This window comes from Mytilus trossulus, chromosome 5 (genome assembly GCF_036588685.1).
Source record: "Mytilus trossulus isolate FHL-02 chromosome 5, PNRI_Mtr1.1.1.hap1, whole genome shotgun sequence".
NCBI lineage: Eukaryota > Metazoa > Mollusca > Bivalvia > Mytilida > Mytilidae > Mytilus > Mytilus trossulus.
In genome coordinates, this window is record NC_086377.1 from 87,822,554 (window position 1) to 87,846,249 (window position 23,696).

At 34.7% G+C, this 23,696-nt stretch overlaps 19 non-coding genes across 19 annotated transcripts; all 19 read right to left on the minus strand.

Annotated features, from left to right (window-relative positions):
• Positions 1-79: 79 nt before the first annotated feature.
• On the minus strand, positions 80-272 carry LOC134719864 (U2 spliceosomal RNA). The gene has a single exon (XR_010107738.1). It is a non-coding gene; the product is annotated as a U2 spliceosomal RNA (small nuclear RNA).
• A 977-nt stretch (positions 273-1,249) lies between these two features.
• LOC134719871 (U2 spliceosomal RNA) lies at positions 1,250-1,442 on the minus strand. The gene has a single exon (XR_010107745.1). It is a non-coding gene; the product is annotated as a U2 spliceosomal RNA (small nuclear RNA).
• Positions 1,443-2,419: 977 nt separating this feature from the next.
• On the minus strand, positions 2,420-2,612 carry LOC134719872 (U2 spliceosomal RNA). Its single transcript, XR_010107746.1, has one exon. It is a non-coding gene; the product is annotated as a U2 spliceosomal RNA (small nuclear RNA).
• A 978-nt stretch (positions 2,613-3,590) lies between these two features.
• On the minus strand, positions 3,591-3,783 carry LOC134719873 (U2 spliceosomal RNA). The gene has a single exon (XR_010107747.1). It is a non-coding gene; the product is annotated as a U2 spliceosomal RNA (small nuclear RNA).
• Positions 3,784-4,760: 977 nt separating this feature from the next.
• On the minus strand, positions 4,761-4,953 carry LOC134719853 (U2 spliceosomal RNA). Its single transcript, XR_010107728.1, has one exon. It is a non-coding gene; the product is annotated as a U2 spliceosomal RNA (small nuclear RNA).
• Positions 4,954-5,930: 977 nt separating this feature from the next.
• Positions 5,931-6,123, minus strand: LOC134719854 (U2 spliceosomal RNA). Its single transcript, XR_010107729.1, has one exon. It is a non-coding gene; the product is annotated as a U2 spliceosomal RNA (small nuclear RNA).
• Positions 6,124-7,100: 977 nt separating this feature from the next.
• On the minus strand, positions 7,101-7,293 carry LOC134719855 (U2 spliceosomal RNA). Its single transcript, XR_010107730.1, has one exon. It is a non-coding gene; the product is annotated as a U2 spliceosomal RNA (small nuclear RNA).
• A 977-nt stretch (positions 7,294-8,270) lies between these two features.
• On the minus strand, positions 8,271-8,463 carry LOC134719856 (U2 spliceosomal RNA). The gene has a single exon (XR_010107731.1). It is a non-coding gene; the product is annotated as a U2 spliceosomal RNA (small nuclear RNA).
• Positions 8,464-9,440: 977 nt separating this feature from the next.
• On the minus strand, positions 9,441-9,633 carry LOC134719857 (U2 spliceosomal RNA). The gene has a single exon (XR_010107732.1). It is a non-coding gene; the product is annotated as a U2 spliceosomal RNA (small nuclear RNA).
• A 977-nt stretch (positions 9,634-10,610) lies between these two features.
• On the minus strand, positions 10,611-10,804 carry LOC134719869 (U2 spliceosomal RNA). Its single transcript, XR_010107743.1, has one exon. It is a non-coding gene; the product is annotated as a U2 spliceosomal RNA (small nuclear RNA).
• A 2,697-nt stretch (positions 10,805-13,501) lies between these two features.
• Positions 13,502-13,694, minus strand: LOC134719858 (U2 spliceosomal RNA). The gene has a single exon (XR_010107733.1). It is a non-coding gene; the product is annotated as a U2 spliceosomal RNA (small nuclear RNA).
• Positions 13,695-14,671: 977 nt separating this feature from the next.
• Positions 14,672-14,864, minus strand: LOC134719859 (U2 spliceosomal RNA). The gene has a single exon (XR_010107734.1). It is a non-coding gene; the product is annotated as a U2 spliceosomal RNA (small nuclear RNA).
• Positions 14,865-15,841: 977 nt separating this feature from the next.
• Positions 15,842-16,034, minus strand: LOC134719861 (U2 spliceosomal RNA). The gene has a single exon (XR_010107735.1). It is a non-coding gene; the product is annotated as a U2 spliceosomal RNA (small nuclear RNA).
• Positions 16,035-17,011: 977 nt separating this feature from the next.
• On the minus strand, positions 17,012-17,204 carry LOC134719862 (U2 spliceosomal RNA). Its single transcript, XR_010107736.1, has one exon. It is a non-coding gene; the product is annotated as a U2 spliceosomal RNA (small nuclear RNA).
• Positions 17,205-18,181: 977 nt separating this feature from the next.
• Positions 18,182-18,374, minus strand: LOC134719863 (U2 spliceosomal RNA). The gene has a single exon (XR_010107737.1). It is a non-coding gene; the product is annotated as a U2 spliceosomal RNA (small nuclear RNA).
• A 977-nt stretch (positions 18,375-19,351) lies between these two features.
• LOC134719865 (U2 spliceosomal RNA) lies at positions 19,352-19,544 on the minus strand. Its single transcript, XR_010107739.1, has one exon. It is a non-coding gene; the product is annotated as a U2 spliceosomal RNA (small nuclear RNA).
• Positions 19,545-20,521: 977 nt separating this feature from the next.
• LOC134719866 (U2 spliceosomal RNA) lies at positions 20,522-20,714 on the minus strand. Its single transcript, XR_010107740.1, has one exon. It is a non-coding gene; the product is annotated as a U2 spliceosomal RNA (small nuclear RNA).
• A 977-nt stretch (positions 20,715-21,691) lies between these two features.
• LOC134719867 (U2 spliceosomal RNA) lies at positions 21,692-21,884 on the minus strand. Its single transcript, XR_010107741.1, has one exon. It is a non-coding gene; the product is annotated as a U2 spliceosomal RNA (small nuclear RNA).
• Positions 21,885-22,860: 976 nt separating this feature from the next.
• Positions 22,861-23,053, minus strand: LOC134719868 (U2 spliceosomal RNA). The gene has a single exon (XR_010107742.1). It is a non-coding gene; the product is annotated as a U2 spliceosomal RNA (small nuclear RNA).
• Positions 23,054-23,696: the final 643 nt, after the last annotated feature.

Sequence of the window (23,696 nt, forward strand, 5' to 3'; positions counted from 1 at the left end):
TATTAGAGAATATTTTACTGGGGCTGTTTCTCAGACTATAGAAGGAGCTATTTTTCTATTTTAATTTTCTCCCCGAAATGGGGAGTGAGCCGATCCTGGAGGTACTGCAATACCAGGCCAACTCGTGGCAAGAGCGGTGCAAGCACCTAACATCTCACCTAGTTGCAAAAATCAGTTTAATATCGAAGTACCCACATGGGGTACGTATCAGATATTAAGCTGATAAGAACAGATACTACACTTTGATCTTAGCCAAAAGGCCGAGAAGCGATACTCAAATGTTTCCGAGTTTCCAAAGCCTATAAATCCTATGTCTTACTCAGACACGGTGTTTTAATTTTAAAACAAGCTACACAAATTTTGCAAATGTATATACAAAAAGCACACGAAACACGAGATCTTGCTTTGCTTTAATTACCCAACAGCATGAAACGATTTCTGCATGACAAAACTGGTGTGAAAATAAAAAAAGCGGCTTGTGAAATACGGCAAGTCGCAATAAAAGGGAGAATGCATTTTTAAACGTATGTCATACGTATACGTATTCGTATTTAATCTTAATCGAACAAAACAACATGACAATTTTAATTCATTCTATGTCCGACGAACGCAGATTTCAAAGCCTTGAAAATTTCATTGATCACAAAATAAATTCAACGCTTTTTCACAATCAGCACGGACTTTTCACTCTGTCGTTTAAATAAAAAACACACAAACAGTTCATCTGTTCTATTTTTTAAAGGAATTAACCGGTACAGCTATGTTTAAATTAATTTTAAAAGGAGGAAAAAACTTACCGGCCGACTGTAGTTTCCATCGTTTGCCCTCGTTCTGAGGCGACGTCGCTATTAACGATGATTGAAACAGTAGAAGGGGACGTAATTCTTTTCCCCGCGTTTTTCCGTAACGCTAAAAATTTATATAGAGTTTGTTTTAAAGGAACGAGAATACATTATTACACTGACATATGCTGTTATGAATACAAGCGAGAGAGAGAAAGAGAAAAAAAAAAACCCATCACATTATTAGAAAAGAAAAAAATACTTTTCAGAGAACAGACATAAACAAATAAAATAATATGCGATTTATTTTACATGCGCGAGAAGTAGAATTAATTTACAACAATGAGTAAAACTATACAATACATAACATAAAATAATATAGAAAAAGTATTAGAGAATATTTTACTGGGGCTGTTTCTCAGACTATAGAAGGAGCTATTTTTCTATTTTAATTTTCTCCCCGAAATGGGGAGTGAGCCGATCCTGGAGGTACTGCAATACCAGGCCAACTCGTGGCAAGAGCGGTGCAAGCACCTAACATCTCACCTAGTTGCAAAAATCAGTTTAATATCGAAGTACCCACATGGGGTACGTATCAGATATTAAGCTGATAAGAACAGATACTACACTTTGATCTTAGCCAAAAGGCCGAGAAGCGATACTCAAATGTTTCCGAGTTTCCAAAGCCTATAAATCCTATGTCTTACTCAGACACGGTGTTTTAATTTTAAAACAAGCTACACAAATTTTGCAAATGTATATACAAAAAGCACACGAAACACGAGATCTTGCTTTGCTTTAATTACCCAACAGCATGAAACGATTTCTGCATGACAAAACTGGTGTGAAAATAAAAAAAGCGGCTTGTGAAATACGGCAAGTCGCAATAAAAGGGAGAATGCATTTTTAAACGTATGTCATACGTATACGTATTCGTATTTAATCTTAATCGAACAAAACAACATGACAATTTTAATTCATTCTATGTCCGACGAACGCAGATTTCAAAGCCTTGAAAATTTCATTGATCACAAAATAAATTCAACGCTTTTTCACAATCAGCACGGACTTTTCACTCTGTCGTTTAAATAAAAAACACACAAACAGTTCATCTGTTCTATTTTTTAAAGGAATTAACCGGTACAGCTATGTTTAAATTAATTTTAAAAGGAGGAAAAAACTTACCGGCCGACTGTAGTTTCCATCGTTTGCCCTCGTTCTGAGGCGACGTCGCTATTAACGATGATTGAAACAGTAGAAGGGGACGTAATTCTTTTCCCCGCGTTTTTCCGTAACGCTAAAAATTTATATAGAGTTTGTTTTAAAGGAACGAGAATACATTATTACACTGACATATGCTGTTATGAATACAAGCGAGAGAGAGAAAGAGAAAAAAAAAAACCCATCACATTATTAGAAAAGAAAAAAATACTTTTCAGAGAACAGACATAAACAAATAAAATAATATGCGATTTATTTTACATGCGCGAGAAGTAGAATTAATTTACAACAATGAGTAAAACTATACAATACATAACATAAAATAATATAGAAAAAGTATTAGAGAATATTTTACTGGGGCTGTTTCTCAGACTATAGAAGGAGCTATTTTTCTATTTTAATTTTCTCCCCGAAATGGGGAGTGAGCCGATCCTGGAGGTACTGCAATACCAGGCCAACTCGTGGCAAGAGCGGTGCAAGCACCTAACATCTCACCTAGTTGCAAAAATCAGTTTAATATCGAAGTACCCACATGGGGTACGTATCAGATATTAAGCTGATAAGAACAGATACTACACTTTGATCTTAGCCAAAAGGCCGAGAAGCGATACTCAAATGTTTCCGAGTTTCCAAAGCCTATAAATCCTATGTCTTACTCAGACACGGTGTTTTAATTTTAAAACAAGCTACACAAATTTTGCAAATGTATATACAAAAAGCACACGAAACACGAGATCTTGCTTTGCTTTAATTACCCAACAGCATGAAACGATTTCTGCATGACAAAACTGGTGTGAAAATAAAAAAAGCGGCTTGTGAAATACGGCAAGTCGCAATAAAAGGGAGAATGCATTTTTAAACGTATGTCATACGTATACGTATTCGTATTTAATCTTAATCGAACAAAACAACATGACAATTTTAATTCATTCTATGTCCGACGAACGCAGATTTCAAAGCCTTGAAAATTTCATTGATCACAAAATAAATTCAACGCTTTTTCACAATCAGCACGGACTTTTCACTCTGTCGTTTAAATAAAAAACACACAAACAGTTCATCTGTTCTATTTTTTAAAGGAATTAACCGGTACAGCTATGTTTAAATTAATTTTAAAAGGAGGAAAAAACTTACCGGCCGACTGTAGTTTCCATCGTTTGCCCTCGTTCTGAGGCGACGTCGCTATTAACGATGATTGAAACAGTAGAAGGGGACGTAATTCTTTTCCCCGCGTTTTTCCGTAACGCTAAAAATTTATATAGAGTTTGTTTTAAAGGAACGAGAATACATTATTACACTGACATATGCTGTTATGAATACAAGCGAGAGAGAGAAAGAGAAAAAAAAAAAACCCATCACATTATTAGAAAAGAAAAAAATACTTTTCAGAGAACAGACATAAACAAATAAAATAATATGCGATTTATTTTACATGCGCGAGAAGTAGAATTAATTTACAACAATGAGTAAAACTATACAATACATAACATAAAATAATATAGAAAAAGTATTAGAGAATATTTTACTGGGGCTGTTTCTCAGACTATAGAAGGAGCTATTTTTCTATTTTAATTTTCTCCCCGAAATGGGGAGTGAGCCGATCCTGGAGGTACTGCAATACCAGGCCAACTCGTGGCAAGAGCGGTGCAAGCACCTAACATCTCACCTAGTTGCAAAAATCAGTTTAATATCGAAGTACCCACATGGGGTACGTATCAGATATTAAGCTGATAAGAACAGATACTACACTTTGATCTTAGCCAAAAGGCCGAGAAGCGATACTCAAATGTTTCCGAGTTTCCAAAGCCTATAAATCCTATGTCTTACTCAGACACGGTGTTTTAATTTTAAAACAAGCTACACAAATTTTGCAAATGTATATACAAAAAGCACACGAAACACGAGATCTTGCTTTGCTTTAATTACCCAACAGCATGAAACGATTTCTGCATGACAAAACTGGTGTGAAAATAAAAAAAGCGGCTTGTGAAATACGGCAAGTCGCAATAAAAGGGAGAATGCATTTTTAAACGTATGTCATACGTATACGTATTCGTATTTAATCTTAATCGAACAAAACAACATGACAATTTTAATTCATTCTATGTCCGACGAACGCAGATTTCAAAGCCTTGAAAATTTCATTGATCACAAAATAAATTCAACGCTTTTTCACAATCAGCACGGACTTTTCACTCTGTCGTTTAAATAAAAAACACACAAACAGTTCATCTGTTCTATTTTTTAAAGGAATTAACCGGTACAGCTATGTTTAAATTAATTTTAAAAGGAGGAAAAAACTTACCGGCCGACTGTAGTTTCCATCGTTTGCCCTCGTTCTGAGGCGACGTCGCTATTAACGATGATTGAAACAGTAGAAGGGGACGTAATTCTTTTCCCCGCGTTTTTCCGTAACGCTAAAAATTTATATAGAGTTTGTTTTAAAGGAACGAGAATACATTATTACACTGACATATGCTGTTATGAATACAAGCGAGAGAGAGAAAGAGAAAAAAAAAAACCCATCACATTATTAGAAAAGAAAAAAATACTTTTCAGAGAACAGACATAAACAAATAAAATAATATGCGATTTATTTTACATGCGCGAGAAGTAGAATTAATTTACAACAATGAGTAAAACTATACAATACATAACATAAAATAATATAGAAAAAGTATTAGAGAATATTTTACTGGGGCTGTTTCTCAGACTATAGAAGGAGCTATTTTTCTATTTTAATTTTCTCCCCGAAATGGGGAGTGAGCCGATCCTGGAGGTACTGCAATACCAGGCCAACTCGTGGCAAGAGCGGTGCAAGCACCTAACATCTCACCTAGTTGCAAAAATCAGTTTAATATCGAAGTACCCACATGGGGTACGTATCAGATATTAAGCTGATAAGAACAGATACTACACTTTGATCTTAGCCAAAAGGCCGAGAAGCGATACTCAAATGTTTCCGAGTTTCCAAAGCCTATAAATCCTATGTCTTACTCAGACACGGTGTTTTAATTTTAAAACAAGCTACACAAATTTTGCAAATGTATATACAAAAAGCACACGAAACACGAGATCTTGCTTTGCTTTAATTACCCAACAGCATGAAACGATTTCTGCATGACAAAACTGGTGTGAAAATAAAAAAAGCGGCTTGTGAAATACGGCAAGTCGCAATAAAAGGGAGAATGCATTTTTAAACGTATGTCATACGTATACGTATTCGTATTTAATCTTAATCGAACAAAACAACATGACAATTTTAATTCATTCTATGTCCGACGAACGCAGATTTCAAAGCCTTGAAAATTTCATTGATCACAAAATAAATTCAACGCTTTTTCACAATCAGCACGGACTTTTCACTCTGTCGTTTAAATAAAAAACACACAAACAGTTCATCTGTTCTATTTTTTAAAGGAATTAACCGGTACAGCTATGTTTAAATTAATTTTAAAAGGAGGAAAAAACTTACCGGCCGACTGTAGTTTCCATCGTTTGCCCTCGTTCTGAGGCGACGTCGCTATTAACGATGATTGAAACAGTAGAAGGGGACGTAATTCTTTTCCCCGCGTTTTTCCGTAACGCTAAAAATTTATATAGAGTTTGTTTTAAAGGAACGAGAATACATTATTACACTGACATATGCTGTTATGAATACAAGCGAGAGAGAGAAAGAGAAAAAAAAAAACCCATCACATTATTAGAAAAGAAAAAAATACTTTTCAGAGAACAGACATAAACAAATAAAATAATATGCGATTTATTTTACATGCGCGAGAAGTAGAATTAATTTACAACAATGAGTAAAACTATACAATACATAACATAAAATAATATAGAAAAAGTATTAGAGAATATTTTACTGGGGCTGTTTCTCAGACTATAGAAGGAGCTATTTTTCTATTTTAATTTTCTCCCCGAAATGGGGAGTGAGCCGATCCTGGAGGTACTGCAATACCAGGCCAACTCGTGGCAAGAGCGGTGCAAGCACCTAACATCTCACCTAGTTGCAAAAATCAGTTTAATATCGAAGTACCCACATGGGGTACGTATCAGATATTAAGCTGATAAGAACAGATACTACACTTTGATCTTAGCCAAAAGGCCGAGAAGCGATACTCAAATGTTTCCGAGTTTCCAAAGCCTATAAATCCTATGTCTTACTCAGACACGGTGTTTTAATTTTAAAACAAGCTACACAAATTTTGCAAATGTATATACAAAAAGCACACGAAACACGAGATCTTGCTTTGCTTTAATTACCCAACAGCATGAAACGATTTCTGCATGACAAAACTGGTGTGAAAATAAAAAAAGCGGCTTGTGAAATACGGCAAGTCGCAATAAAAGGGAGAATGCATTTTTAAACGTATGTCATACGTATACGTATTCGTATTTAATCTTAATCGAACAAAACAACATGACAATTTTAATTCATTCTATGTCCGACGAACGCAGATTTCAAAGCCTTGAAAATTTCATTGATCACAAAATAAATTCAACGCTTTTTCACAATCAGCACGGACTTTTCACTCTGTCGTTTAAATAAAAAACACACAAACAGTTCATCTGTTCTATTTTTTAAAGGAATTAACCGGTACAGCTATGTTTAAATTAATTTTAAAAGGAGGAAAAAACTTACCGGCCGACTGTAGTTTCCATCGTTTGCCCTCGTTCTGAGGCGACGTCGCTATTAACGATGATTGAAACAGTAGAAGGGGACGTAATTCTTTTCCCCGCGTTTTTCCGTAACGCTAAAAATTTATATAGAGTTTGTTTTAAAGGAACGAGAATACATTATTACACTGACATATGCTGTTATGAATACAAGCGAGAGAGAGAAAGAGAAAAAAAAAAACCCATCACATTATTAGAAAAGAAAAAAATACTTTTCAGAGAACAGACATAAACAAATAAAATAATATGCGATTTATTTTACATGCGCGAGAAGTAGAATTAATTTACAACAATGAGTAAAACTATACAATACATAACATAAAATAATATAGAAAAAGTATTAGAGAATATTTTACTGGGGCTGTTTCTCAGACTATAGAAGGAGCTATTTTTCTATTTTAATTTTCTCCCCGAAATGGGGAGTGAGCCGATCCTGGAGGTACTGCAATACCAGGCCAACTCGTGGCAAGAGCGGTGCAAGCACCTAACATCTCACCTAGTTGCAAAAATCAGTTTAATATCGAAGTACCCACATGGGGTACGTATCAGATATTAAGCTGATAAGAACAGATACTACACTTTGATCTTAGCCAAAAGGCCGAGAAGCGATACTCAAATGTTTCCGAGTTTCCAAAGCCTATAAATCCTATGTCTTACTCAGACACGGTGTTTTAATTTTAAAACAAGCTACACAAATTTTGCAAATGTATATACAAAAAGCACACGAAACACGAGATCTTGCTTTGCTTTAATTACCCAACAGCATGAAACGATTTCTGCATGACAAAACTGGTGTGAAAATAAAAAAAGCGGCTTGTGAAATACGGCAAGTCGCAATAAAAGGGAGAATGCATTTTTAAACGTATGTCATACGTATACGTATTCGTATTTAATCTTAATCGAACAAAACAACATGACAATTTTAATTCATTCTATGTCCGACGAACGCAGATTTCAAAGCCTTGAAAATTTCATTGATCACAAAATAAATTCAACGCTTTTTCACAATCAGCACGGACTTTTCACTCTGTCGTTTAAATAAAAAACACACAAACAGTTCATCTGTTCTATTTTTTAAAGGAATTAACCGGTACAGCTATGTTTAAATTAATTTTAAAAGGAGGAAAAAACTTACCGGCCGACTGTAGTTTCCATCGTTTGCCCTCGTTCTGAGGCGACGTCGCTATTAACGATGATTGAAACAGTAGAAGGGGACGTAATTCTTTTCCCCGCGTTTTTCCGTAACGCTAAAAATTTATATAGAGTTTGTTTTAAAGGAACGAGAATACATTATTACACTGACATATGCTGTTATGAATACAAGCGAGAGAGAGAAAGAGAAAAAAAAAAACCCATCACATTATTAGAAAAGAAAAAAATACTTTTCAGAGAACAGACATAAACAAATAAAATAATATGCGATTTATTTTACATGCGCGAGAAGTAGAATTAATTTACAACAATGAGTAAAACTATACAATACATAACATAAAATAATATAGAAAAAGTATTAGAGAATATTTTACTGGGGCTGTTTCTCAGACTATAGAAGGAGCTATTTTTCTATTTTAATTTTCTCCCCGAAATGGGGAGTGAGCCGATCCTGGAGGTACTGCAATACCAGGCCAACTCGTGGCAAGAGCGGTGCAAGCACCTAACATCTCACCTAGTTGCAAAAATCAGTTTAATATCGAAGTACCCACATGGGGTACGTATCAGATATTAAGCTGATAAGAACAGATACTACACTTTGATCTTAGCCAAAAGGCCGAGAAGCGATACTCAAATGTTTCCGAGTTTCCAAAGCCTATAAATCCTATGTCTTACTCAGACACGGTGTTTTAATTTTAAAACAAGCTACACAAATTTTGCAAATGTATATACAAAAAGCACACGAAACACGAGATCTTGCTTTGCTTTAATTACCCAACAGCATGAAACGATTTCTGCATGACAAAACTGGTGTGAAAATAAAAAAAGCGGCTTGTGAAATACGGCAAGTCGCAATAAAAGGGAGAATGCATTTTTAAACGTATGTCATACGTATACGTATTCGTATTTAATCTTAATCGAACAAAACAACATGACAATTTTAATTCATTCTATGTCCGACGAACGCAGATTTCAAAGCCTTGAAAATTTCATTGATCACAAAATAAATTCAACGCTTTTTCACAATCAGCACGGACTTTTCACTCTGTCGTTTAAATAAAAAACACACAAACAGTTCATCTGTTCTATTTTTTAAAGGAATTAACCGGTACAGCTATGTTTAAATTAATTTTAAAAGGAGGAAAAAACTTACCGGCCGACTGTAGTTTCCATCGTTTGCCCTCGTTCTGAGGCGACGTCGCTATTAACGATGATTGAAACAGTAGAAGGGGACGTAATTCTTTTCCCCGCGTTTTTCCGTAACGCTAAAAATTTATATAGAGTTTGTTTTAAAGGAACGAGAATACATTATTACACTGACATATGCTGTTATGAATACAAGCGAGAGAGAGAAAGAGAAAAAAAAAAACCCATCACATTATTAGAAAAGAAAAAAATACTTTTCAGAGAACAGACATAAACAAATAAAATAATATGCGATTTATTTTACATGCGCGAGAAGTAGAATTAATTTACAACAATGAGTAAAACTATACAATACATAACATAAAATAATATAGAAAAAGTATTAGAGAATATTTTACTGGGGCTGTTTCTCAGACTATAGAAGGAGCTATTTTTCTATTTTAATTTTCTCCCCGAAATGGGGAGTGAGCCGATCCTGGAGGTACTGCAATACCAGGCCAACTCGTGGCAAGAGCGGTGCAAGCACCTAACATCTCACCTAGTTGCAAAAATCAGTTTAATATCGAAGTACCCACATGGGGTACGTATCAGATATTAAGCTGATAAGAACAGATACTACACTTTGATCTTAGCCAAAAGGCCGAGAAGCGATACTCAAATGTTTCCGAGTTTCCAAAGCCTATAAATCCTATGTCTTACTCAGACACGGTGTTTTAATTTTAAAACAAGCTACACAAATTTTGCAAATGTATATACAAAAAGCACACGAAACACGAGATCTTGCTTTGCTTTAATTACCCAACAGCATGAAACGATTTCTGCATGACAAAACTGGTGTGAAAATAAAAAAAGCGGCTTGTGAAATACGGCAAGTCGCAATAAAAGGGAGAATGCATTTTTAAACGTATGTCATACGTATACGTATTCGTATTTAATCTTAATCGAACAAAACAACATGACAATTTTAATTCATTCTATGTCCGACGAACGCAGATTTCAAAGCCTTGAAAATTTCATTGATCACAAAATAAATTCAACGCTTTTTCACAATCAGCACGGACTTTTCACTCTGTCGTTTAAATAAAAAACACACAAACAGTTCATCTGTTCTATTTTTTAAAGGAATTAACCGGTACAGCTATGTTTAAATTAATTTTAAAAGGAGGAAAAAACTTACCGGCCGACTGTAGTTTCCATCGTTTGCCCTCGTTCTGAGGCGACGTCGCTATTAACGATGATTGAAACAGTAGAAGGGGACGTAATTCTTTTCCCCGCGTTTTTCCGTAACGCTAAAAATTTATATAGAGTTTGTTTTAAAGGAACGAGAATACATTATTACACTGACATATGCTGTTATGAATACAAGCGAGAGAGAGAAAGAGAAAAAAAAAAACCCATCACATTATTAGAAAAGAAAAAAATACTTTTCAGAGAACAGACATAAACAAATAAAATAATATGCGATTTATTTTACATGCGCGAGAAGTAGAATTAATTTACAACAATGAGTAAAACTATACAATACATAACATAAAATAATATAGAAAAAGTATTAGAGAATATTTTACTGGGGCTGTTTCTCAGACTATAGAAGGAGCTATTTTTCTATTTTAATTTTCTCCCCGAAATGGGGAGTGAGCCGATCCTGGAGGTACTGCAATACCAGGCCAACTCGTGGCAAGAGCGGTGCAAGCACCTAACATCTCACCTAGTTGCAAAAATCAGTTTAATATCGAAGTACCCACATGGGGTACGTATCAGATATTAAGCTGATAAGAACAGATACTTTTTTTTATATTTCAAACATTTTATTAATAATAGATACTTATATTGAATACAATCAATAGTTAAAATCATATATCACAGATAGTACGATTGTAACTCAATAATGAAAAAGTCCCGAAAATTACTGATAATCAAATACTTTTAGTTTTAAATGAAATTACCAAAAATAAATTAACATGAAATCTATTTTCAAAACCCCTAAATAATTACTGAAAACCCCCAATGTATAAATAAACAACAAAGTGTTTTGAATTCCTTTGACAAATCTATATATAAACTTTCCTTTAAATAATTTACCTTTATAATTAAAACCAGTTTTTGTAAACTAGTAATATATTTAACTTTAACTATAAATAAACATCATACGATAAATTTTACCTATAATGTTTACCTTTAACAAACACAAAATACACAATACATAGTGATTACATTTAACCTCAAAATCAATATCGTACATACACAACCCACTAAAGTCCATAATGCATTGTCATGTATGCTACGATAAATACTTTCACCTTTAAATTTCTAAACTGAACTGTTTTAAATACTACATGTAATAAATACATGTCAAATTCCATATTACTTTAGACTTTAAATAAAACCATCAACAAGAGCTGTTTTATAATTACAATAATTTTCATGTACTACAATATTAAAATCTGCTTGTAAACTGTCTAATATTAACTGTTTATGTTTATGTCTGTCCGATTCCTTACCAATTATATCCCGCAATTCCTTATCACTGATTATAGACGAAACAAACTTATTCTGGTCATTTACGCGACCTAATGCCGGTATAACTTTCCCTTCTGAAATATTAAGTAAAACCAGTTGGTACGTTTCCCTTTTAACATCATTCACTTTTCGCTTTTTACCACTAACAACTTTGTACTGTACTTCTCCAGAAAGATCGTCCGGATCTGCCGCGATATCGGACCATAACTTGGAACTGGGCGAGGACTTTTCGGTATCCACAGTCTCCTGTGACGTATCCACAGTCTCCTGTGTAACGGGGGGAGTATCCTGTGTATGTTCTGTCTCCATGTTGTCTAACGGTGTGTCATCACTAATGTCACTGTTTTGAGTCTCCGGAACTGAGACTGCTTCCAATGGAACTGTTGCCTTTTTGCCTGACGGACAGTTCTTACGGATATGTCCAACGGTTCTACACTTGAGGCATAACGGTGCCCTACCCACCACGGTAAGTAGACAGTCTTTACCTGCTATACTAGTACGGTACGGTAACGACTGTACATCCTTCTCTGATATCTCTAATGTAACTTTAATGTTCCCATTAGCAAACGTTATTCCTTCGGATTTCTCCATTTCACGTGAACAACTAACTATTTTACCATACTGTTCTAAAAACGATTCAACTGCAGTTAACTTTAACCATACTGGAAGCCACAACACTTTCATTAACACTGTTCTTGTGTCTGCACGGCTTACGGTAACTTTGGTATCTAACGACGTAAAGTCCGAATTTATCACTTTATCGGCAATATCTTCAGTAGTAAAGGTTGTATACCAAATACCACCAATATCCACCTTGAAAATCGCTGTCACATCTTCCGGGTTAACAATGTTCTTTAAAATACGGATAATCCAAGTACGTGTGTTAACTGGCGATCCATCCGTAAACGAAAACTTCGCACTGCATCTAAGTAATCCATAGTCCACTATTTCCATTTTAACACTATAACTTTTAACTTTGACTTTCTACTCGCTTTAATCTTTGCCAAAAGGCCGAGAAGCGATACTCAAATGTTTCCGAGTTTCCAAAGCCTATAAATCCTATGTCTTACTCAGACACGGTGTTTTAATTTTAAAACAAGCTACACAAATTTTGCAAATGTATATACAAAAAGCACACGAAACACGAGATCTTGCTTTGCTTTAATTACCCAACAGCATGAAACGATTTCTGCATGACAAAACTGGTGTGAAAATAAAAAAAGCGGCTTGTGAAATACGGCAAGTCGCAATAAAAGGGAGAATGCATTTTTAAACGTATGTCATACGTATACGTATTCGTATTTAATCTTAATCGAACAAAACAACATGACAATTTTAATTCATTCTATGTCCGACGAACGCAGATTTCAAAGCCTTGAAAATTTCATTGATCACAAAATAAATTCAACGCTTTTTCACAATCAGCACGGACTTTTCACTCTGTCGTTTAAATAAAAAACACACAAACAGTTCATCTGTTCTATTTTTTAAAGGAATTAACCGGTACAGCTATGTTTAAATTAATTTTAAAAGGAGGAAAAAACTTACCGGCCGACTGTAGTTTCCATCGTTTGCCCTCGTTCTGAGGCGACGTCGCTATTAACGATGATTGAAACAGTAGAAGGGGACGTAATTCTTTTCCCCGCGTTTTTCCGTAACGCTAAAAATTTATATAGAGTTTGTTTTAAAGGAACGAGAATACATTATTACACTGACATATGCTGTTATGAATACAAGCGAGAGAGAGAAAGAGAAAAAAAAAAACCCATCACATTATTAGAAAAGAAAAAAATACTTTTCAGAGAACAGACATAAACAAATAAAATAATATGCGATTTATTTTACATGCGCGAGAAGTAGAATTAATTTACAACAATGAGTAAAACTATACAATACATAACATAAAATAATATAGAAAAAGTATTAGAGAATATTTTACTGGGGCTGTTTCTCAGACTATAGAAGGAGCTATTTTTCTATTTTAATTTTCTCCCCGAAATGGGGAGTGAGCCGATCCTGGAGGTACTGCAATACCAGGCCAACTCGTGGCAAGAGCGGTGCAAGCACCTAACATCTCACCTAGTTGCAAAAATCAGTTTAATATCGAAGTACCCACATGGGGTACGTATCAGATATTAAGCTGATAAGAACAGATACTACACTTTGATCTTAGCCAAAAGGCCGAGAAGCGATACTCAAATGTTTCCGAGTTTCCAAAGCCTATAAATCCTATGTCTTACTCAGACACGGTGTTTTAATTTTAAAACAAGCTACACAAATTTTGCAAATGTATATACAAAAAGCACACGAAACACGAGATCTTGCTTTGCTTTAATTACCCAACAGCATGAAACGATTTCTGCATGACAAAACTGGTGTGAAAATAAAAAAAGCGGCTTGTGAAATACGGCAAGTCGCAATAAAAGGGAGAATGCATTTTTAAACGTATGTCATACGTATACGTATTCGTATTTAATCTTAATCGAACAAAACAACATGACAATTTTAATTCATTCTATGTCCGACGAACGCAGATTTCAAAGCCTTGAAAATTTCATTGATCACAAAATAAATTCAACGCTTTTTCACAATCAGCACGGACTTTTCACTCTGTCGTTTAAATAAAAAACACACAAACAGTTCATCTGTTCTATTTTTTAAAGGAATTAACCGGTACAGCTATGTTTAAATTAATTTTAAAAGGAGGAAAAAACTTACCGGCCGACTGTAGTTTCCATCGTTTGCCCTCGTTCTGAGGCGACGTCGCTATTAACGATGATTGAAACAGTAGAAGGGGACGTAATTCTTTTCCCCGCGTTTTTCCGTAACGCTAAAAATTTATATAGAGTTTGTTTTAAAGGAACGAGAATACATTATTACACTGACATATGCTGTTATGAATACAAGCGAGAGAGAGAAAGAGAAAAAAAAAAACCCATCACATTATTAGAAAAGAAAAAAATACTTTTCAGAGAACAGACATAAACAAATAAAATAATATGCGATTTATTTTACATGCGCGAGAAGTAGAATTAATTTACAACAATGAGTAAAACTATACAATACATAACATAAAATAATATAGAAAAAGTATTAGAGAATATTTTACTGGGGCTGTTTCTCAGACTATAGAAGGAGCTATTTTTCTATTTTAATTTTCTCCCCGAAATGGGGAGTGAGCCGATCCTGGAGGTACTGCAATACCAGGCCAACTCGTGGCAAGAGCGGTGCAAGCACCTAACATCTCACCTAGTTGCAAAAATCAGTTTAATATCGAAGTACCCACATGGGGTACGTATCAGATATTAAGCTGATAAGAACAGATACTACACTTTGATCTTAGCCAAAAGGCCGAGAAGCGATACTCAAATGTTTCCGAGTTTCCAAAGCCTATAAATCCTATGTCTTACTCAGACACGGTGTTTTAATTTTAAAACAAGCTACACAAATTTTGCAAATGTATATACAAAAAGCACACGAAACACGAGATCTTGCTTTGCTTTAATTACCCAACAGCATGAAACGATTTCTGCATGACAAAACTGGTGTGAAAATAAAAAAAGCGGCTTGTGAAATACGGCAAGTCGCAATAAAAGGGAGAATGCATTTTTAAACGTATGTCATACGTATACGTATTCGTATTTAATCTTAATCGAACAAAACAACATGACAATTTTAATTCATTCTATGTCCGACGAACGCAGATTTCAAAGCCTTGAAAATTTCATTGATCACAAAATAAATTCAACGCTTTTTCACAATCAGCACGGACTTTTCACTCTGTCGTTTAAATAAAAAACACACAAACAGTTCATCTGTTCTATTTTTTAAAGGAATTAACCGGTACAGCTATGTTTAAATTAATTTTAAAAGGAGGAAAAAACTTACCGGCCGACTGTAGTTTCCATCGTTTGCCCTCGTTCTGAGGCGACGTCGCTATTAACGATGATTGAAACAGTAGAAGGGGACGTAATTCTTTTCCCCGCGTTTTTCCGTAACGCTAAAAATTTATATAGAGTTTGTTTTAAAGGAACGAGAATACATTATTACACTGACATATGCTGTTATGAATACAAGCGAGAGAGAGAAAGAGAAAAAAAAAAACCCATCACATTATTAGAAAAGAAAAAAATACTTTTCAGAGAACAGACATAAACAAATAAAATAATATGCGATTTATTTTACATGCGCGAGAAGTAGAATTAATTTACAACAATGAGTAAAACTATACAATACATAACATAAAATAATATAGAAAAAGTATTAGAGAATATTTTACTGGGGCTGTTTCTCAGACTATAGAAGGAGCTATTTTTCTATTTTAATTTTCTCCCCGAAATGGGGAGTGAGCCGATCCTGGAGGTACTGCAATACCAGGCCAACTCGTGGCAAGAGCGGTGCAAGCACCTAACATCTCACCTAGTTGCAAAAATCAGTTTAATATCGAAGTACCCACATGGGGTACGTATCAGATATTAAGCTGATAAGAACAGATACTACACTTTGATCTTAGCCAAAAGGCCGAGAAGCGATACTCAAATGTTTCCGAGTTTCCAAAGCCTATAAATCCTATGTCTTACTCAGACACGGTGTTTTAATTTTAAAACAAGCTACACAAATTTTGCAAATGTATATACAAAAAGCACACGAAACACGAGATCTTGCTTTGCTTTAATTACCCAACAGCATGAAACGATTTCTGCATGACAAAACTGGTGTGAAAATAAAAAAAGCGGCTTGTGAAATACGGCAAGTCGCAATAAAAGGGAGAATGCATTTTTAAACGTATGTCATACGTATACGTATTCGTATTTAATCTTAATCGAACAAAACAACATGACAATTTTAATTCATTCTATGTCCGACGAACGCAGATTTCAAAGCCTTGAAAATTTCATTGATCACAAAATAAATTCAACGCTTTTTCACAATCAGCACGGACTTTTCACTCTGTCGTTTAAATAAAAAACACACAAACAGTTCATCTGTTCTATTTTTTAAAGGAATTAACCGGTACAGCTATGTTTAAATTAATTTTAAAAGGAGGAAAAAACTTACCGGCCGACTGTAGTTTCCATCGTTTGCCCTCGTTCTGAGGCGACGTCGCTATTAACGATGATTGAAACAGTAGAAGGGGACGTAATTCTTTTCCCCGCGTTTTTCCGTAACGCTAAAAATTTATATAGAGTTTGTTTTAAAGGAACGAGAATACATTATTACACTGACATATGCTGTTATGAATACAAGCGAGAGAGAGAAAGAGAAAAAAAAAAACCCATCACATTATTAGAAAAGAAAAAAATACTTTTCAGAGAACAGACATAAACAAATAAAATAATATGCGATTTATTTTACATGCGCGAGAAGTAGAATTAATTTACAACAATGAGTAAAACTATACAATACATAACATAAAATAATATAGAAAAAGTATTAGAGAATATTTTACTGGGGCTGTTTCTCAGACTATAGAAGGAGCTATTTTTCTATTTTAATTTTCTCCCCGAAATGGGGAGTGAGCCGATCCTGGAGGTACTGCAATACCAGGCCAACTCGTGGCAAGAGCGGTGCAAGCACCTAACATCTCACCTAGTTGCAAAAATCAGTTTAATATCGAAGTACCCACATGGGGTACGTATCAGATATTAAGCTGATAAGAACAGATACTACACTTTGATCTTAGCCAAAAGGCCGAGAAGCGATACTCAAATGTTTCCGAGTTTCCAAAGCCTATAAATCCTATGTCTTACTCAGACACGGTGTTTTAATTTTAAAACAAGCTACACAAATTTTGCAAATGTATATACAAAAAGCACACGAAACACGAGATCTTGCTTTGCTTTAATTACCCAACAGCATGAAACGATTTCTGCATGACAAAACTGGTGTGAAAATAAAAAAAGCGGCTTGTGAAATACGGCAAGTCGCAATAAAAGGGAGAATGCATTTTTAAACGTATGTCATACGTATACGTATTCGTATTTAATCTTAATCGAACAAAACAACATGACAATTTTAATTCATTCTATGTCCGACGAACGCAGATTTCAAAGCCTTGAAAATTTCATTGATCACAAAATAAATTCAACGCTTTTTCACAATCAGCACGGACTTTTCACTCTGTCGTTTAAATAAAAAACACACAAACAGTTCATCTGTTCTATTTTTTAAAGGAATTAACCGGTACAGCTATGTTTAAATTAATTTTAAAAGGAGGAAAAAACTTACCGGCCGACTGTAGTTTCCATCGTTTGCCCTCGTTCTGAGGCGACGTCGCTATTAACGATGATTGAAACAGTAGAAGGGGACGTAATTCTTTTCCCCGCGTTTTTCCGTAACGCTAAAAATTTATATAGAGTTTGTTTTAAAGGAACGAGAATACATTATTACACTGACATATGCTGTTATGAATACAAGCGAGAGAGAGAAAGAGAAAAAAAAAAACCCATCACATTATTAGAAAAGAAAAAAATACTTTTCAGAGAACAGACATAAACAAATAAAATAATATGCGATTTATTTTACATGCGCGAGAAGTAGAATTAATTTACAACAATGAGTAAAACTATACAATACATAACATAAAATAATATAGAAAAAGTATTAGAGAATATTTTACTGGGGCTGTTTCTCAGACTATAGAAGGAGCTATTTTTCTATTTTAATTTTCTCCCCGAAATGGGGAGTGAGCCGATCCTGGAGGTACTGCAATACCAGGCCAACTCGTGGCAAGAGCGGTGCAAGCACCTAACATCTCACCTAGTTGCAAAAATCAGTTTAATATCGAAGTACCCACATGGGGTACGTATCAGATATTAAGCTGATAAGAACAGATACTACACTTTGATCTTAGCCAAAAGGCCGAGAAGCGATACTCAAATGTTTCCGAGTTTCCAAAGCCTATAAATCCTATGTCTTACTCAGACACGGTGTTTTAATTTTAAAACAAGCTACACAAATTTTGCAAATGTATATACAAAAAGCACACGAAACACGAGATCTTGCTTTGCTTTAATTACCCAACAGCATGAAACGATTTCTGCATGACAAAACTGGTGTGAAAATAAAAAAAGCGGCTTGTGAAATACGGCAAGTCGCAATAAAAGGGAGAATGCATTTTTAAACGTATGTCATACGTATACGTATTCGTATTTAATCTTAATCGAACAAAACAACATGACAATTTTAATTCATTCTATGTCCGACGAACGCAGATTTCAAAGCCTTGAAAATTTCATTGATCACAAAATAAATTCAACGCTTTTTCACAATCAGCACGGACTTTTCACTCTGTCGTTTAAATAAAAAACACACAAACAGTTCATCTGTTCTATTTTTTAAAGGAATTAACCGGTACAGCTATGTTTAAATTAATTTTAAAAGGAGGAAAAAACTTACCGGCCGACTGTAGTTTCCATCGTTTGCCCTCGTTCTGAGGCGACGTCGCTATTAACGATGATTGAAACAGTAGAAGGGGACGTAATTCTTTTCCCCGCGTTTTTCCGTAACGCTAAAAATTTATATAGAGTTTGTTTTAAAGGAACGAGAATACATTATTACACTGACATATGCTGTTATGAATACAAGCGAGAGAGAGAAAGAGAAAAAAAAAAACCCATCACATTATTAGAAAAGAAAAAAATACTTTTCAGAGAACAGACATAAACAAATAAAATAATATGCGATTTATTTTACATGCGCGAGAAGTAGAATTAATTTACAACAATGAGTAAAACTATACAATACATAACATAAAATAATATAGAAAAAGTATTAGAGAATATTTTACTGGGGCTGTTTCTCAGACTATAGAAGGAGCTATTTTTCTATTTTAATTTTCTCCCCGAAATGGGGAGTGAGCCGATCCTGGAGGTACTGCAATACCAGGCCAACTCGTGGCAAGAGCGGTGCAAGCACCTAACATCTCACCTAGTTGCAAAAATCAGTTTAATATCGAAGTACCCACATGGGGTACGTATCAGATATTAAGCTGATAAGAACAGATACTACACTTTGATCTTAGCCAAAAGGCCGAGAAGCGATACTCAAATGTTTCCGAGTTTCCAAAGCCTATAAATCCTATGTCTTACTCAGACACGGTGTTTTAATTTTAAAACAAGCTACACAAATTTTGCAAATGTATATACAAAAAGCACACGAAACACGAGATCTTGCTTTGCTTTAATTACCCAACAGCATGAAACGATTTCTGCATGACAAAACTGGTGTGAAAATAAAAAAAGCGGCTTGTGAAATACGGCAAGTCGCAATAAAAGGGAGAATGCATTTTTAAACGTATGTCATACGTATACGTATTCGTATTTAATCTTAATCGAACAAAACAACATGACAATTTTAATTCATTCTATGTCCGACGAACGCAGATTTCAAAGCCTTGAAAATTTCATTGATCACAAAATAAATTCAACGCTTTTTCACAATCAGCACGGACTTTTCACTCTGTCGTTTAAATAAAAAACACACAAACAGTTCATCTGTTCTATTTTTTAAAGGAATTAACCGGTACAGCTATGTTTAAATTAATTTTAAAAGGAGGAAAAAACTTACCGGCCGACTGTAGTTTCCATCGTTTGCCCTCGTTCTGAGGCGACGTCGCTATTAACGATGATTGAAACAGTAGAAGGGGACGTAATTCTTTTCCCCGCGTTTTTCCGTAACGCTAAAAATTTATATAGAGTTTGTTTTAAAGGAACGAGAATACATTATTACACTGACATATGCTGTTATGAATACAAGCGAGAGAGAGAAAGAGAAAAAAAAAAACCCATCACATTATTAGAAAAGAAAAAAATACTTTTCAGAGAACAGACATAAACAAATAAAATAATATGCGATTTATTTTACATGCGCGAGAAGTAGAATTAATTTACAACAATGAGTAAAACTATACAATACATAACATAAAATAATATAGAAAAAGTATTAGAGAATATTTTACTGGGGCTGTTTCTCAGACTATAGAAGGAGCTATTTTTCTATTTTAATTTTCTCCCCGAAATGGGGAGTGAGCCGATCCTGGAGGTACTGCAATACCAGGCCAACTCGTGGCAAGAGCGGTGCAAGCACCTAACATCTCACCTAGTTGCAAAAATCAGTTTAATATCGAAGTACCCACATGGGGTACGTATCAGATATTAAGCTGATAAGAACAGATACTACACTTTGATCTTAGCCAAAAGGCCGAGAAGCGATACTCAAATGTTTCCGAGTTTCCAAAGCCTATAAATCCTATGTCTTACTCAGACACGGTGTTTTAATTTTAAAACAAGCTACACAAATTTTGCAAATGTATATACAAAAAGCACACGAAACACGAGATCTTGCTTTGCTTTAATTACCCAACAGCATGAAACGATTTCTGCATGACAAAACTGGTGTGAAAATAAAAAAAGCGGCTTGTGAAATACGGCAAGTCGCAATAAAAGGGAGAATGCATTTTTAAACGTATGTCATACGTATACGTATTCGTATTTAATCTTAATCGAACAAAACAACATGACAATTTTAATTCATTCTATGTCCGACGAACGCAGATTTCAAAGCCTTGAAAATTTCATTGATCACAAAATAAATTCAACGCTTTTTCACAATCAGCACGGACTTTTCACTCTGTCGTTTAAATAAAAAACACACAAACAGTTCATCTGTTCTATTTTTTAAAGGAATTAACCGGTACAGCTATGTTTAAATTAATTTTAAAAGGAGGAAAAAACTTACCGGCCGACTGTAGTTTCCATCGTTTGCCCTCGTTCTGAGGCGACGTCGCTATTAACGATGATTGAAACAGTAGAAGGGGACGTAATTCTTTTCCCCGCGTTTTTCCGTAACGCTAAAAATTTATATAGAGTTTGTTTTAAAGGAACGAGAATACATTATTACACTGACATATGCTGTTATGAATACAAGCGAGAGAGAGAAAGAGAAAAAAAAAAACCCATCACATTATTAGAAAAGAAAAAAATACTTTTCAGAGAACAGACATAAACAAATAAAATAATATGCGATTTATTTTACATGCGCGAGAAGTAGAATTAATTTACAACAATGAGTAAAACTATACAATACATAACATAAAATAATATAGAAAAAGTATTAGAGAATATTTTACTGGGGCTGTTTCTCAGACTATAGAAGGAGCTATTTTTCTATTTTAATTTTCTCCCCGAAATGGGGAGTGAGCCGATCCTGGAGGTACTGCAATACCAGGCCAACTCGTGGCAAGAGCGGTGCAAGCACCTAACATCTCACCTAGTTGCAAAAATCAGTTTAATATCGAAGTACCCACATGGGGTACGTATCAGATATTAAGCTGATAAGAACAGATACTACACTTTGATCTTAGCCAAAAGGCCGAGAAGCGATACTCAAATGTTTCCGAGTTTCCAAAGCCTATAAATCCTATGTCTTACTCAGACACGGTGTTTTAATTTTAAAACAAGCTACACAAATTTTGCAAATGTATATACAAAAAGCACACGAAACACGAGATCTTGCTTTGCTTTAATTACCCAACAGCATGAAACGATTTCTGCATGACAAAACTGGTGTGAAAATAAAAAAAGCGGCTTGTGAAATACGGCAAGTCGCAATAAAAGGGAGAATGCATTTTTAAACGTATGTCATACGTATACGTATTCGTATTTAATCTTAATCGAACAAAACAACATGACAATTTTAATTCATTCTATGTCCGACGAACGCAGATTTCAAAGCCTTGAAAATTTCATTGATCACAAAATAAATTCAACGCTTTTTCACAATCAGCACGGACTTTTCACTCTGTCGTTTAAATAAAAAACACACAAACAGTTCATCTGTTCTATTTTTTAAAGGAATTAACCGGTACAGCTATGTTTAAATTAATTTTAAAAGGAGGAAAAAACTTACCGGCCGACTGTAGTTTCCATCGTTTGCCCTCGTTCTGAGGCGACGTCGCTATTAACGATGATTGAAACAGTAGAAGGGGACGTAATTCTTTTCCCCGCGTTTTTCCGTAACGCTAAAAATTTATATAGAGTTTGTTTTAAGGAACGAGAATACATTATTACACTGACATATGCTGTTATGAATACAAGCGAGAGAGAGAAAGAGAAAAAAAAAAACCCATCACATTATTAGAAAAGAAAAAAATACTTTTCAGAGAACAGACATAAACAAATAAAATAATATGCGATTTATTTTACATGCGCGAGAAGTAGAATTAATTTACAACAATGAGTAAAACTATACAATACATAACATAAAATAATATAGAAAAAGTATTAGAGAATATTTTACTGGGGCTGTTTCTCAGACTATAGAAGGAGCTATTTTTCTATTTTAATTTTCTCCCCGAAATGGGGAGTGAGCCGATCCTGGAGGTACTGCAATACCAGGCCAACTCGTGGCAAGAGCGGTGCAAGCACCTAACATCTCACCTAGTTGCAAAAATCAGTTTAATATCGAAGTACCCACATGGGGTACGTATCAGATATTAAGCTGATAAGAACAGATACTACACTTTGATCTTAGCCAAAAGGCCGAGAAGCGATACTCAAATGTTTCCGAGTTTCCAAAGCCTATAAATCCTATGTCTTACTCAGACACGGTGTTTTAATTTTAAAACAAGCTACACAAATTTTGCAAATGTATATACAAAAAGCACACGAAACACGAGATCTTGCTTTGCTTTAATTACCCAACAGCATGAAACGATTTCTGCATGACAAAACTGGTGTGAAAATAAAAAAAGCGGCTTGTGAAATACGGCAAGTCGCAATAAAAGGGAGAATGCATTTTTAAACGTATGTCATACGTATACGTATTCGTATTTAATCTTAATCGAACAAAACAACATGACAATTTTAATTCATTCTATGTCCGACGAACGCAGATTTCAAAGCCTTGAAAATTTCATTGATCACAAAATAAATTCAACGCTTTTTCACAATCAGCACGGACTTTTCACTCTGTCGTTTAAATAAAAAACACACAAACAGTTCATCTGTTCTATTTTTTAAAGGAATTAACCGGTACAGCTATGTTTAAATTAATTTTAAAAGGAGGAAAAAACTTACCGGCCGACTGTAGTTTCCATCGTTTGCCCTCGTTCTGAGGCGACGTCGCTATTAACGATGATTGAAACAGTAGAAGGGGACGTAATTCTTTTCCCCGCGTTTTTCCGTAACGCTAAAA